Source organism: Astatotilapia calliptera, chromosome 6 (genome assembly GCF_900246225.1).
Source record: "Astatotilapia calliptera chromosome 6, fAstCal1.2, whole genome shotgun sequence".
NCBI lineage: Eukaryota > Metazoa > Chordata > Actinopteri > Cichliformes > Cichlidae > Astatotilapia > Astatotilapia calliptera.
Window position 1 is genome coordinate 10,519,949 of NC_039307.1, and position 12,627 is coordinate 10,532,575.

Genomic DNA, 12,627 nt, shown 5'->3' on the forward strand with positions numbered 1-12,627 from the left:
GGTAAATTTAATATAGTATTTTATTTTCTTGCTATTTTTTACACTGACACATATATTTTCTAACTAAATGGTACTGATTACACCACCAGGGGTGGAGTTACACTTCAGGAAATATTACATTAGCCAGTGCAAATGTTTTAACAGTTACAAAGGCACACAGGCTCATTATTCACAAGACAGAGCAAAATAAACATATAAATGAAGCAATAAGGAACAAGTAACAACTCTGTAAATAATATACAAAAAACCAAAACAAAAAAAGGAGTGCACACACACACACACACACACACACACACACACACACACACACACACACACACACACACACACACACAAGCATGCACGCACACACACACACACACACACACACACACACACACACACACACACACACACACACACACACAAGCATGCACGCACACACACACACACACACACACACACACACACACACACACACACACACACACACACACACACCTGCGGCACGATTAAAACAAAACAAAAAGTTAACACGAAACAAGGCAGCACAAGACAATGTAAACCACAAAGAATAACCAAACAATACAAGTCGACAAAACAGCAACAAGATAACAACAAGACAGCAGCAGGGTCGGCTTGTAACAACAGAGGGAAAAACTGTTTTCTGGGGTCCAACCTGCTAGAAACCAAATTGCTTAATGACAGGCTGTGGTCATCACCAGCCATGACAGGAATGCAGGCCAAATGCCAGGAGTCAGGGAAATGGAAATGAAATGGACCTTTGATTTGTTTTTTGTGTGTGTTGTTGTCATAGGGGTTGTCAGAATTTGTCTGGTCTTTTGCCCAGGACCGGTTTGCCTTGGGAGAACCTACCTTGAGCATATTGAGAGACAACACATCTCTTATAATCACAAACCCCTCCGATGTTATAAGGTGGTGATTCACAGAGGTGGCCTCAGGATTTCATCTTTGCTTTCTGTAGATGATGTGCTTCTGTTGGATTCATTAGGTCATGACCTCCTTGCACTGGAGCAGCGTGAAGCAGGAATGAGAATCAGAACTTCCAAGATGGAGATTACATATTTTTGCTGGAAAAGGGTGGAGTGCTCTTTCTGAGTCAGGGGCGAGTTACTGGCCCAAGCGGAGGAGGAGCGTGAGATAGAAAGAGGAGGGCAGACATTGTACATATCTGTTGTGGTAACCAGATAGTTGAATGTAAAAGCAAAGCTGCCAATTTATGTTCAATTTATGTTCAATCTACTTTTGTATGTGTTTTAGACACAAGGAATGCAGATTAGTTTTCTTTAAAGGGTGGATGGGCTCTCCTTTAGAGAAAGGGTGAGGAGTTTGCTCATTTGAGAGGGATTTGGAGAACAGCCACTGCTCCTCCATGCCTTATTAGATGAGGTATTTGGGGCATGTGGTTAGGATGCCTAAAGGACGCCTTCTAGGCAAATTGTTTTGGGCTTGTCCTACAGGATGGAGGCCCCAGAGCACACCCAAGATTCACTGGAGACATTATATCTTGACTGGCTGGGAATGTCTCTGTCTTCCCCCAAATGAGCTGGATGCCTTTAACCTGTATTATAATAGTTGTTTCCTAGCTATCCTAGCTGCAGGATTTCAATTAATGAGACACACAAGATAAACATGTTATATATCTGCAGGATCATTCTCCAAATTGTGTGTAACAGTATATGACTTTAAGGCCGTACTCACACTATGTCCTGCTACCTTATTTCACACCTGAGCATGAAAATAACCACTTCCCTGCTGACCTGCACTCACACTGTGCTTATCTGGAAATCTGATCAAACCTTGACTTGGTCAAATCATAGGCCTGACTCATAGCATCTTTCTGATAGCAGCAACACATTTTGCTCTCAGGACTCTTGTGTTCACACCGAACGCGATAGAGGCAGGCGGAGCGTCAGGTTTACATGTAAAGTCAATGGAAAGGCGCGCTGACCCGCGTTTGCGGCTCCCGCGAAAATTCGGGGAACAATTTTGTCCAGGTTCCTTGTCACCGGGGACTCTTTCACGACCAAGCGTTCAGTTACAGAGTCGGTGTGTCCACGGTGAGCCAGATCACCCCCCAGGCAGCGACGGCCATCTGGGACTGTCTAGTGGACGATTTCATGGCTGTGCCTTCACCTGGAGACTGGTGGTCCATCACAGAGGGATTCCAGGAGCGCTGGAACTTCCCTCTGTGCTGTGCAGCTCTGGATGGGAAGCACGTCCAGACAAAGGCACCCTATATATCATATAGGAGACACACACATTGATATACACTAAATATTTATTTCATTTTTTTTGTGGTGCCCAAATTTATGCACCTGCTTGATTTTGTTTAAACAATTATTGCACACTTTCTGTAAATCCAGTAAACTTCTTTTCACTTCTCAAATATCACTGTGTGTGTCTCCTGTATGATATTTAACTGACATTTTTTATTGTAACAACCAACGATTTATACAGGAAAATAATGTCTATTAACAAGGTTGCCCAAACTTTTGCATCCCACTGTATTAGTATATTTTGCCATTAGTATAATATGAAATAAATTCTACATGTGTCAAGTCGTGTGCCAACATTTGCTGTGTAGTAGAACTGAGACATTAGTTATTATAAAAATTTATTTGAAATAATATTAAAATTCTCAAACAGAAAAACATTAAACATAAATATATAAAATATAAGAATTTACAGAGAGACAGGAATAAAAAGGACCAGCTGCTCTCCAGAGCAGGAACAAGGCTGAGGAGGAACTGCTCCATTGGAGACTGGTGTGGACTCTTCAGGGATACCAGAATGGCCAGCTCCACCGCCGATGGACCGTCCTGGGACCCGTCCCTCATCTGCCTCGGAGCTGTCCTCCCCTGTGGGCCTGTAAAACAGCACAAAACACAAAGAAATGAGAAGGCTGCTACTAGATTTTAATTTCAACATTGAAAAAAACAAAACAAAAACAGGATATAATCAGATCGGTTGTAGATATTTAGTAAAGGTGATCACAAGGTAATCCCACTTAGTAAAAAGGTATCAGTGCTTGCTGTACATATCTGTGGGTGCAGCAGCAGGAGCTCAGGGACTGGGCAGCCAGGAGAAGCAACAGGGGATGCTCTGCTGCAGAATCAGTTGGTTCTATCAATACAGTATTAAATGTTAACAGGTTGAATATAATAATCATAGAGTAGACAGTGGTCCCTCATTTATTGCAGCAGGGGTTCTCAGAATAACTAGCCCCTGGTCACGCACTTTATACACTTTTTTTCCCACACACACACATGAACATTGGTCACAGTTCTCACAATTGATTCTCAAAGTGCAAACCTTTGTAGATTGCAAAACGTAAAAGTATTATTATGCCGCGGTTTGTCTTCATCTGCCCGCCACTTTCGTGCGCCTTTTCCCCTCGCGGTGCAGGTGTCTATTTCCGAATGAGGCTCATAGTTATGGGTGTTTTCGTGCTGTTTTTTCTATTGGACGTGATGGTTATCAAAACCAAACGTGATAAATTTGGCAAGCGCAGGAGACACGACACGGAGCAGATTTGTCAATCAGGCTGCAGAATGCAATGCTGTACTGTGCAATAAAAAATCAGCGAAAAAGCGAAGCAGTGACGGATGAACAGCGGGACCACTGTGTGCTGTTTATTAATAAACAATAAAATATATTCTTAAATGACAACATGCCTAAAAGCAGAACGGTATTTGTACGTCAGTGGGAAAATAGCGGTGGCTTGCTAGCTTTTGTGCAGCTTCCCCAGGTCAGTGAAAACTTTCAAAAGAGAAATGAATGAACTTACCAGGTTGCTCGATCTCTTCACATATCTTCCTCCAAGCTCGGTCCTTTTTATTCCTGTCTCGGTACAGAAAGCAGCTGGTGTCGTACAGCTCCGGGTTGTTTGCTACCGCATTGATTAGCCTTCCCCTCCATCGAAGTATGAAGGGCTTTGGCTGGATCTGCCCCTTTGAACTAGGTAACAGCCACGTCACCGGGCTCCTGATTGGTTGTCGCGGCGCGATTTGACGCTTGAGTTCAGATTTTTCCAACTCGAGCGGAAGACGCGAAACGCGCGTATGCACAAAATGCAACACAAAAACTCACGCGCGTGGTTTTTTTCGCGAGTCAAACGCCTGAAATGCGCTACACTCATGCGCGTTTCAGGCGTTTTGGCGTTTTCGCGACGCAAATCTGCTTCCGAATTTTCGCGGGAGCCGCAATCGCGGGTCATCGCGCCTTTCCATTGACTTTACATGTAAACCTGACGCTCTGGCCGCCTCTATCGCGTTCGGTGTCCACACGTACACGGGTTTTTTTGAAAAAGGAGATTTTCCGTTTTTGTTTTTGAAAAAAATCCCTTCCACATGTAAACGCAAAAATGAAGGAAAACGCTGCTAGGAACATGCCAAAGCAACAGGTGGCGATATATTCCTAACCGTGTAGAAATGTTGGCCAATCAGAAGTCTAGAAGCCTGGGTGGGAAAGCGTAAACATATGCGCATAGGAGCAGAAAGGAGTCCTGTGTGAAGGGACAGTAACTGTGTGTGTATATGTAAGCATTTAAACACATCAGTGATCAAATATCCACCCTGGCAGGCGTTTTTAAAAATCTCTGTTTTCAGTGACTGAAAACGCAGTTTACGTGTGGACGAAAGGTGCAAACGCATAGAAAAATCTGCGTTTTCAAAAATACCTGGGTACATGTGAACGTAGATTTGGAAACAGCGTTTTTGTCTGAAAACGCTCCGCATCCACACTAGTGTTTTCAGTCGTTTTCACAGAGTTGTGCGTCCACATTGAAAGAGCCAAAAACGCTTACGTTCAGTAATGCGCATGCGCAAAAGCAAGTGAGAGTTTAAAAATTGGAAGAAAAACTATCTGGAGCATGTACAAACTGATATTAATCTTTTTTAGGTATGTCAAAATTGAGAGCAATCAAAACAACTACTGTATAATGCACTCCGCTATCTTTGTTTAATTGGTCACATGACTACATCACATGACTAAAATGCGTCATCGTTTTGAAATGTATGCGTTTTCGGGACTGTTTTCAAAACGTTGCGTTTTTCCTTGAGGAAAACGGCGTCTCAGTGTGGACGGGAGGCCAAAACGGAGAGAAATCTATGTGTTTTCAAACAGAAACGAATTAGTGTGGACGTAGCCTTATTTTGGGTACATCTTAGAACTTAAAATTTAGAACTTTTATTGGCATTGTGCACTTTCTTGCACAGCAAAATTGGGTAGCAGGACCACAAAGGTGCAAAAGTAAAGCCATCCAGTATAGATGTTAGTGAAACTGTTGGGAAGACAACGTTGGAGAAACGTGAACATTTTATTTGTACTGTATAATCTGCAGATTCTGACAGAAATCTGCAACTATCCTTTGAAGCACCGCTCCTCTCTAAAACAGCAATAAGTATAATTATTAGGCCATATGTAAATAACAAAATAACTTTATAACTTAAAGCAAAATTGGGAAACGTAAAGTCCGAAACAAGTCTTTATATTAAGGGCCATCAGTCAAACATTACTGTTTGGTCTGGGTCTAAACCGAGCGCGTTGTGTGTGACGTCTTCTTTTGCGCATGCGGGCCTCTTTGAGCGTTCACAGAGCGCGTTTGCTGTCACATTTTATTTGTAGTGTGAAAGAGCAGACAAAAAAATCAGATTTGATCAAGCATTAAGCATTGTAAAGTGCTTTGAGGGTCTCGAAAAGCGCTATATAAATATAATCTATTATTATTATTATTTATTTATTTTTTTTAAGACTTGTAGTGTGAACATAGTCTTAGTTTGCATTAAGAGTTCTGACAGCCCACATGAAGAAGCTGTTTTTTAGTCTATTGGTTTTGCACCTGATGGATCTGAACCTTTTTCCAGAGGGCAGGATGTTGAAGAGGTGGTGGTTAGGGTGGAGGTGGTCTTTTATAATTGCCTTGGCTCTCTGAAAATCTGATCAAACTTTGACCTGGTCAAATCATAGGCTTGACTCATAGCATCTTTCTGACAAACCTAAGTTGACCCAGCAGTACCAGAAACTACAAAGACAAGGTGTTCCATAACTTATTTGAATTTTACTGTCAAGTCTGAATTTTTTGCATTTCCAGATAAACCTAGATAATCTAACAAATACGCAAAATACAAGATAAAAAAAGCTACAAAACGCAGCAGAATATATAAAAGAGTGATTATAATATGGCAGAGTTCCAGAGGAAGCATAGCATAAAGTCAAGCATAAATGCAAAATGTGTTGCAATTTGCAGGAAATGTGTCGCAGTTGGCAGCAAATGTGTTGCAGTTAGCAGCAAATGTGTTGCAGTTAGCAGAACTCTTATTTTGGGTACATCTTAGAACTTAAAACTTTGTGCAGTTTCTTGCACAGTGAAATTGGATAGCAGGACCACAAAGGTGCAAAAGTAAAGCAAACAATATAAAAAAAGAAAAAGCAATAAATATGTGTATATACATACATGTATGTGAGTAAACTATATACATGATGTATATGTAGAAACATTGAAACAGTAACATTGTGGGGCTGTATAGAAGGGCAGTTATATAATATAATAAATGAATAAGGGTGGGGGGCTATGGTCATTTCGGATGGGAATGGTAATTCCACTGAGACAAGAAGACTGCACAAAGACCAAAATATTGCACAGAACAAGGAAAGACAGAAATGGCACATGGGATGGCAGCAACATTGTTAATCAATAGCAGTGTTGTATTTGATTGTATGGAAGAAGTCTGTTCACACTCTTAGTTTGCATTAAGAGTTCTGACAGCCCACACGAAGAAGCTGTTTTTAGTCTATTGGTTTTGCACCTGATGGATCTGAACCTTTTTCAAATTTGATGATGGTGTTGCAGGGATGCGAGGGGGTGCAGTCACTGCAGATGGTGTATAGGAGTGGAGTCAGCACACATCTCTGAGGTGAGCCAGTGCTGATTGACAGGGTGGATGATCACAACCTTGACTGATTGTGAACGGCTTGTGAGAAAGTTTTTGATCCATGCACATGTGGTGGGGGGGAGAAGTCCAAGTTTACCAGCTAGGTTATAAGAATGTCTGGGATGATGGTATTGAAAGCCGAGCTGAAATGCTAAGTGTGAATGCTAGGCAGTTTCGTTATTGTTTATCAAATGTCAGATCACAGAACACAGATATGGTGCTAGTATAATGGTAAATGTGTTGTTGCTTTAATGATATTGTAATGCTGTGAAAAGTGAGAAACTGCACTGGCATTTACATGTTGTCTATAGTTGTTTGCATGTATCATATCACTAACATTCATGTCCCCCAACTCGACCCTGTCTGAACTCTCCCCGTCACCTCTCCTGTGGACTGTCCTTTGCTTTGGATGGTTGATTGCAGGTATTTAAATTCATCTACCCACACTACCTCTGGTCCTTGCAGCTCCACTGTTACAACTCTCTCACTCTTGTTTTCACACACATCCTGTTTTGCTTCGACTGTCTTTCATTTGTCTTTTTTCGGGAGCCTGCCTTGACTTTTGCAGACTGTCTTCCGTTGGCTCCCTGCTTTCATTACAGATCACAAAGTCATCTGCAAACATCTTAGTCCACAGATATTCCTGCCTGACCTCATCTGTCATCCTGTTCATCACCATTGCAAACAAGACGGGGCTCAGAGCCAACCGCTAATGTGATCCCACTCCCAATGTCACTGCTACTGCAAACCCCACCACTGTTTCACTGTCCTCACACGTCTTCAACCATGTGCACATACGTCTCTGCCACTCCTGATTTCCTCATGCAGTACCACAGTTTCTCTGTTAGCACCCTATTATAGCCTATACCCCCTAATGAATACAGATGCAGTGGTCGGGAATCGAACCGACCTGAAAGCGTGTAGTGTCACCACTATGCTATCCAGCTGATTTCACACCTGTGGGCAGTCTATCCTTTAAGCTCGGGTCCTCTACCAGAGGCCTGGGAGCTGGAGGGTCCTGCGCAGTATCTTAGCTGTTCCAAGGACTGTGGTCTTGTGGACAGAGATCTTGGATGTTATTCCTGGGATCTGCTGGAGCCACTTGCCTAGCTTGGGAGTCACTGCACCTAGTGCTCCGATTACAACTGGGACCACTGTTACCTTCACCCTACACATCATTTCCAGCTCTTCTCTAATCCCTTAGTACTTCTCAAGTACTTCTTTTCGTGTTCCTTCTACCTGATGTTGCTATCATTCAATATCTCTACATCTATCACTACGGACGTCTTCTTCTACTTGTCTACCACCACTATATTCGGTTAGTTAGTCGCCACCATATTGTCCAACTGTATCTGGGAGTCCCACAGGATCTTAGCTTGGACACCACCTAGGGTGGTGGAGAATGGACAAGCTAAGATCCTGTGCTCGAGAACATGTGGTGGGTGAAGTTAACAGTGTTCACAGTGGTAATTAAAGCACTCGGTGCAGTTACCCCCAAGCGAGGTGAGTGGCTCCAGCAGATCCCAGGAACAACATAAGAGATCTTTGTCTAGAAGAGTGCAGTTCCAGGACAAAGATAATTGCGCAGGACACTCAAGCTCCCAGGCCTCTAGTAGAGGATTCAAGTTTGCAGGATAGACCATCTGCAGAGGCAAGAGGGGAATTTATATACATTTTCAGTGAAAGTCAATTTTTTAATTTCAACTTTTGTCTTCATGAATTGCTCACTTTCTATGTAAAATTGAATTTTGCCGATTTATTTAAACTGAATAAAGAAAAAACTAATTTCCAGCATCCATAGAATGAATATATGGAGATCAGAGGGAAAAATATTTTCAGTACTGAAAAAAATTATGCAAGAATTACGGGCTATTTCATGTCATAGCAATGTGAAACCCAAGTCATAGCTTAACTATAACCACAGAGGGGATGGCCCATTCTTAGATGGCCCTTCCAATAAAAACATTGTTTTTTTATATTTATAAAATAGCTGAAACATGCCATCTAGTGGTGAAAGACGTTTTTAGAAGCTTTGCATAAACAGCACAGCATATAATTAAAAGTTTTGTAGTAAAAGGGTGAGTAAAAGTATTTAAGTATATTTAGGAAACTGTACTCAAAGAATTGTAAGTTCAATCTTTCAGAGCAGAAACATGACCCATGGGAGTTTTAGATGTTATTATTATTACTCATTCATTAATATAAAAGTAAATATAAAAAATAAAATCTGCTGCTACATTTTTGTGCAATATTTAAAAATATAATTTCGTTTTTTCACAATGTTTTAAAAGCAGAGCAGATATTTTTATGAACAGTAAGTAATAAACATGAGAGTAAATGTATAGATCACCGCAGATGTGAAGTCCGTTTAATTCTGTTGACTTTAATGGAATTTTAATTTTCATTCTAATGAAACAGTTAGAAACACAGTAACTGACATCCATAAGTCTGGAAAGGGTTAGAAAGAAATTTTTAAGGTTTTAGAAAACCATGGTGAGAGCCATGACAGAGAGAATTTATATCTGCAGACTTTAATGTGCTTTAGCGTTTAGTTGAGATAAAATTATCATAGTGGCTTATTTGAACATTGATGTAGATGCTGAAAAAAACAGACTCAACATTGCTTTTAATTTATTACTACCACTGTTACAACATACCCACCACTTTTATCCTTTAATGACACTTTGGATTTTGTTCTGACATGTAGTACAGAAACTTGAGATCCCTTTTTGTTTGATAATTTCTTAATTACATTTAAATTTTCAATAAATACTATAATAAAGAGAAAACTCCAACAATCAGATGACCTTATCCTGAAGACACTCCCTACAGAATCATAAGAATGCATTTTTAAATCATTGTTCTCTCTGTGCAGATCAAGAAAATGTTCAACTAAAGTGCAAGAAAAACAAAAATCTGGAACAAGCAGAACAGAAGGGAAAAACAAATATGCAAAAAAAAAAGCTGGACAAATAAGAATGATGACACGCAGACAAACTAACAAAGACCAAGGGGAAAGCACACACACACACACACAATCCTGTCAGGTCATTAGTTATTATGAAAAGCTTGTTAAAGTCAAATATTTGATGACACAAAAATAAAAAATCAAGTAACATATAAACTAAAGATTTACAACCCTGCATTTATAAATGTATTAATACCCATTAGTAGTGGATGCATTCTCATCGTTTGTCCAACATATTTATTTGAAAAACTCCAGCAGAATTCAGTGTTACACTGAAACATCTCCAGCAGAGGGCTCAGTGTGAGATAACGAGTGACACTGAAAGGAGTGTTTTCCTTTTTTCAACTCTTACTTTCAGTAAACTAACTTTCAGTTTACTGGAAATTAGAAACAGGTAGTCCGGTTTGAATCGGTGACCAGAGAGCTGTTTTAGAAAGACAATGTAGTGCAAATTCTGAGTTTGTTAACCCAGAGATGAGGGTTTTCAATTACAGAAAGAATCTGTTATTTCAATAACTCTGATTCAGTTATTGGGGTAACAGACTCTTGACTCTCTATGACTCCTGCCCTCCTGCTTCACCTGAAGCAGCTGTCTGTATTTCCTCATTCATGCAGTCACATAGTAGAGTGCGATCACCTTAACGTGACAGATTTATTATCAACTTATCAGCCTGGCACATAATCCAACACAAAAAAGGGACTAACTAAAAGCACACCTGAAAGTCTAAAACTGACCCAAATCACTAAATATACATGTCACATTACACTACATGTCATGTTGAAATATGTTCACACTCTGTATTTTATTGTTTCATAAGGCAAAGGAGTTTGTGTGTGTGTGTCGGGGGGGACAAAAACAACAACACTATTCTTACTTGCTTATTTAAATCAATTTTATATATATATGAAAAAAATATAAGAAAATAACAAAAAACAAACAAACATTTAATTCTATTTTTTAATCAATAAATATGCACAAAGTATTTTTTTGTGTAAACAATAATAAAGAAGTTTGGATCACAAGACAGTGAAAATGTTGAGCAACAGCGGTACATTGATGTGAATGTTGTGTTAAAGATGAATCAAACAGGATAATCTGTATTCACTTAAGACCCACAGTTTAAGTACATGTGCATATTTATCTTTTGTTAGCTTTATGGTAATTTTCATTGCTGTATAGTTCTTCAGTTGTAAAATTTTTGTAATCTGGTTCATCTCCGCCTGGATCATCAAAGTGGTTCAAGGCGCTTTGCTGTTTGAAGGTCACCACAAATTCTTGATTTCCATAAATCTAAAGAATCAACGAAAATAATCAGAGACTAAGGAACCACACACGCTGCAGAGAATCTGGTTGCTGTATATGGTTATACACAGGCTCATATAATAATATCTACTTTTATTACAACAATTATAATAAAAATATTTTAAATGCAGATGTTTTACATATGACAAATATTGACTGAACTACAGAAGTTACAAATTGTAAAACTGGATGACTCCCACACATCAGCACGACTATAAAATCCATTAATTTGCAGTTATTGCCACATTATGCTAAAGAAGCATAAAACAGGCTGAGTGAGCTTTTCTGTTAAATTTTCACTTTTCTGTTCTAAACATCACAGTCGTCGACACCACTCTATAACATTTATTTTGATCACTAAGTCATTTTCAGTTTAAAAGACTCCTTCTGTGCAAGCTCTCCTCAGGCGTCCCTGAGATAACAAGTTTATTAGTCCAAACCAAATTAGACTAATAACCAGTTAGCTGGTCGATGTCTCAGTTTAATACCAATAATCTTGTTCTAAAGTTCAGACTGCTTAAAGATTTCAGACATATTTTCAAAGAAATGAACACAATTTCCAATTCCAGTTTTAGCTATTCAAACATCAGCTTGCTACTGTGTTCACTGTGACAAGAATATAAAATATAACATTCAAAAAATTTAAGTTGTGTCACTCTATAAAACACGTGTGTGTGTGTGTGTGTGTGTGTGTGTGTGTGTGTGTGTGTGTGTGTGTATTCATGCTTTGGACTTACTTCGCCTTCTTCTGCATCTACCACATCTTCTGCTTTCGGTGTATTTCTGTTCATGACAGCTTCAGTTTCTGAAAACTCAGTGTAAGAATTTTTTAAGCTCTTTTTGCATGCACATTTGAGTATTTTGTCTGAATATGTGTGTAAATATAAACTATAGCATACCTCTCACGTTGTAACATTTGTACTTATAAATAATAACTAGGACACATATTAGTAAAACCACAGGGACAACAGCGTAAACTGCGTAGTGCACCGCTTCTGAAAAACAGAAACAGCAGAACAGAATAGAAAGTTCCTTTTTTAATTAAAGTAATATGTATTTTAACATAACTGTTGATCACAGGTGCACACTTCCACAGCTGTTTTGACACTTAAGAGCATATCCGGTCTTTAAGTCTGATTCTATTAGTGGTTTCTGGGTCCAAACTCTGCTTCAGGTCACAAGGTTTAAGGAACGCTGGGACATCACTGAGAGTTAATAACTGTCTAAATTCTTCCATCTTTAATAAAATGATCAGTGTGGCTGCTCTACCAGGTGTAACAATTCAGTTTAACGTCCAGGCATTCATAAAAACACAATTTATGAAGTTATATGGAGTTTGAAGTTAGCAGGGATTTAGCTCGCTAGTTTCCACCCAAGCATAATATATAATGCTCTGACCGAGGGATTTAAAACGTACAGCT

The 12,627-nt window shown here is 39.6% G+C and overlaps 1 long non-coding RNA gene across 1 annotated transcript; it reads right to left on the reverse strand.

The window, feature by feature from the left end:
- Window positions 1-10,988: 10,988 nt before the first annotated feature.
- Window positions 10,989-12,431, reverse strand: LOC113023835 (uncharacterized). Its single transcript, XR_003272607.1, has 3 exons — window positions 12,106-12,431; window positions 11,944-12,011; window positions 10,989-11,194 (listed from the first exon to the last, which is right to left on the reverse strand). It is a non-coding gene; the product is annotated as an uncharacterized LOC113023835 (long non-coding RNA).
- Between the last annotated feature and the right edge of the window lie 196 nt (window positions 12,432-12,627).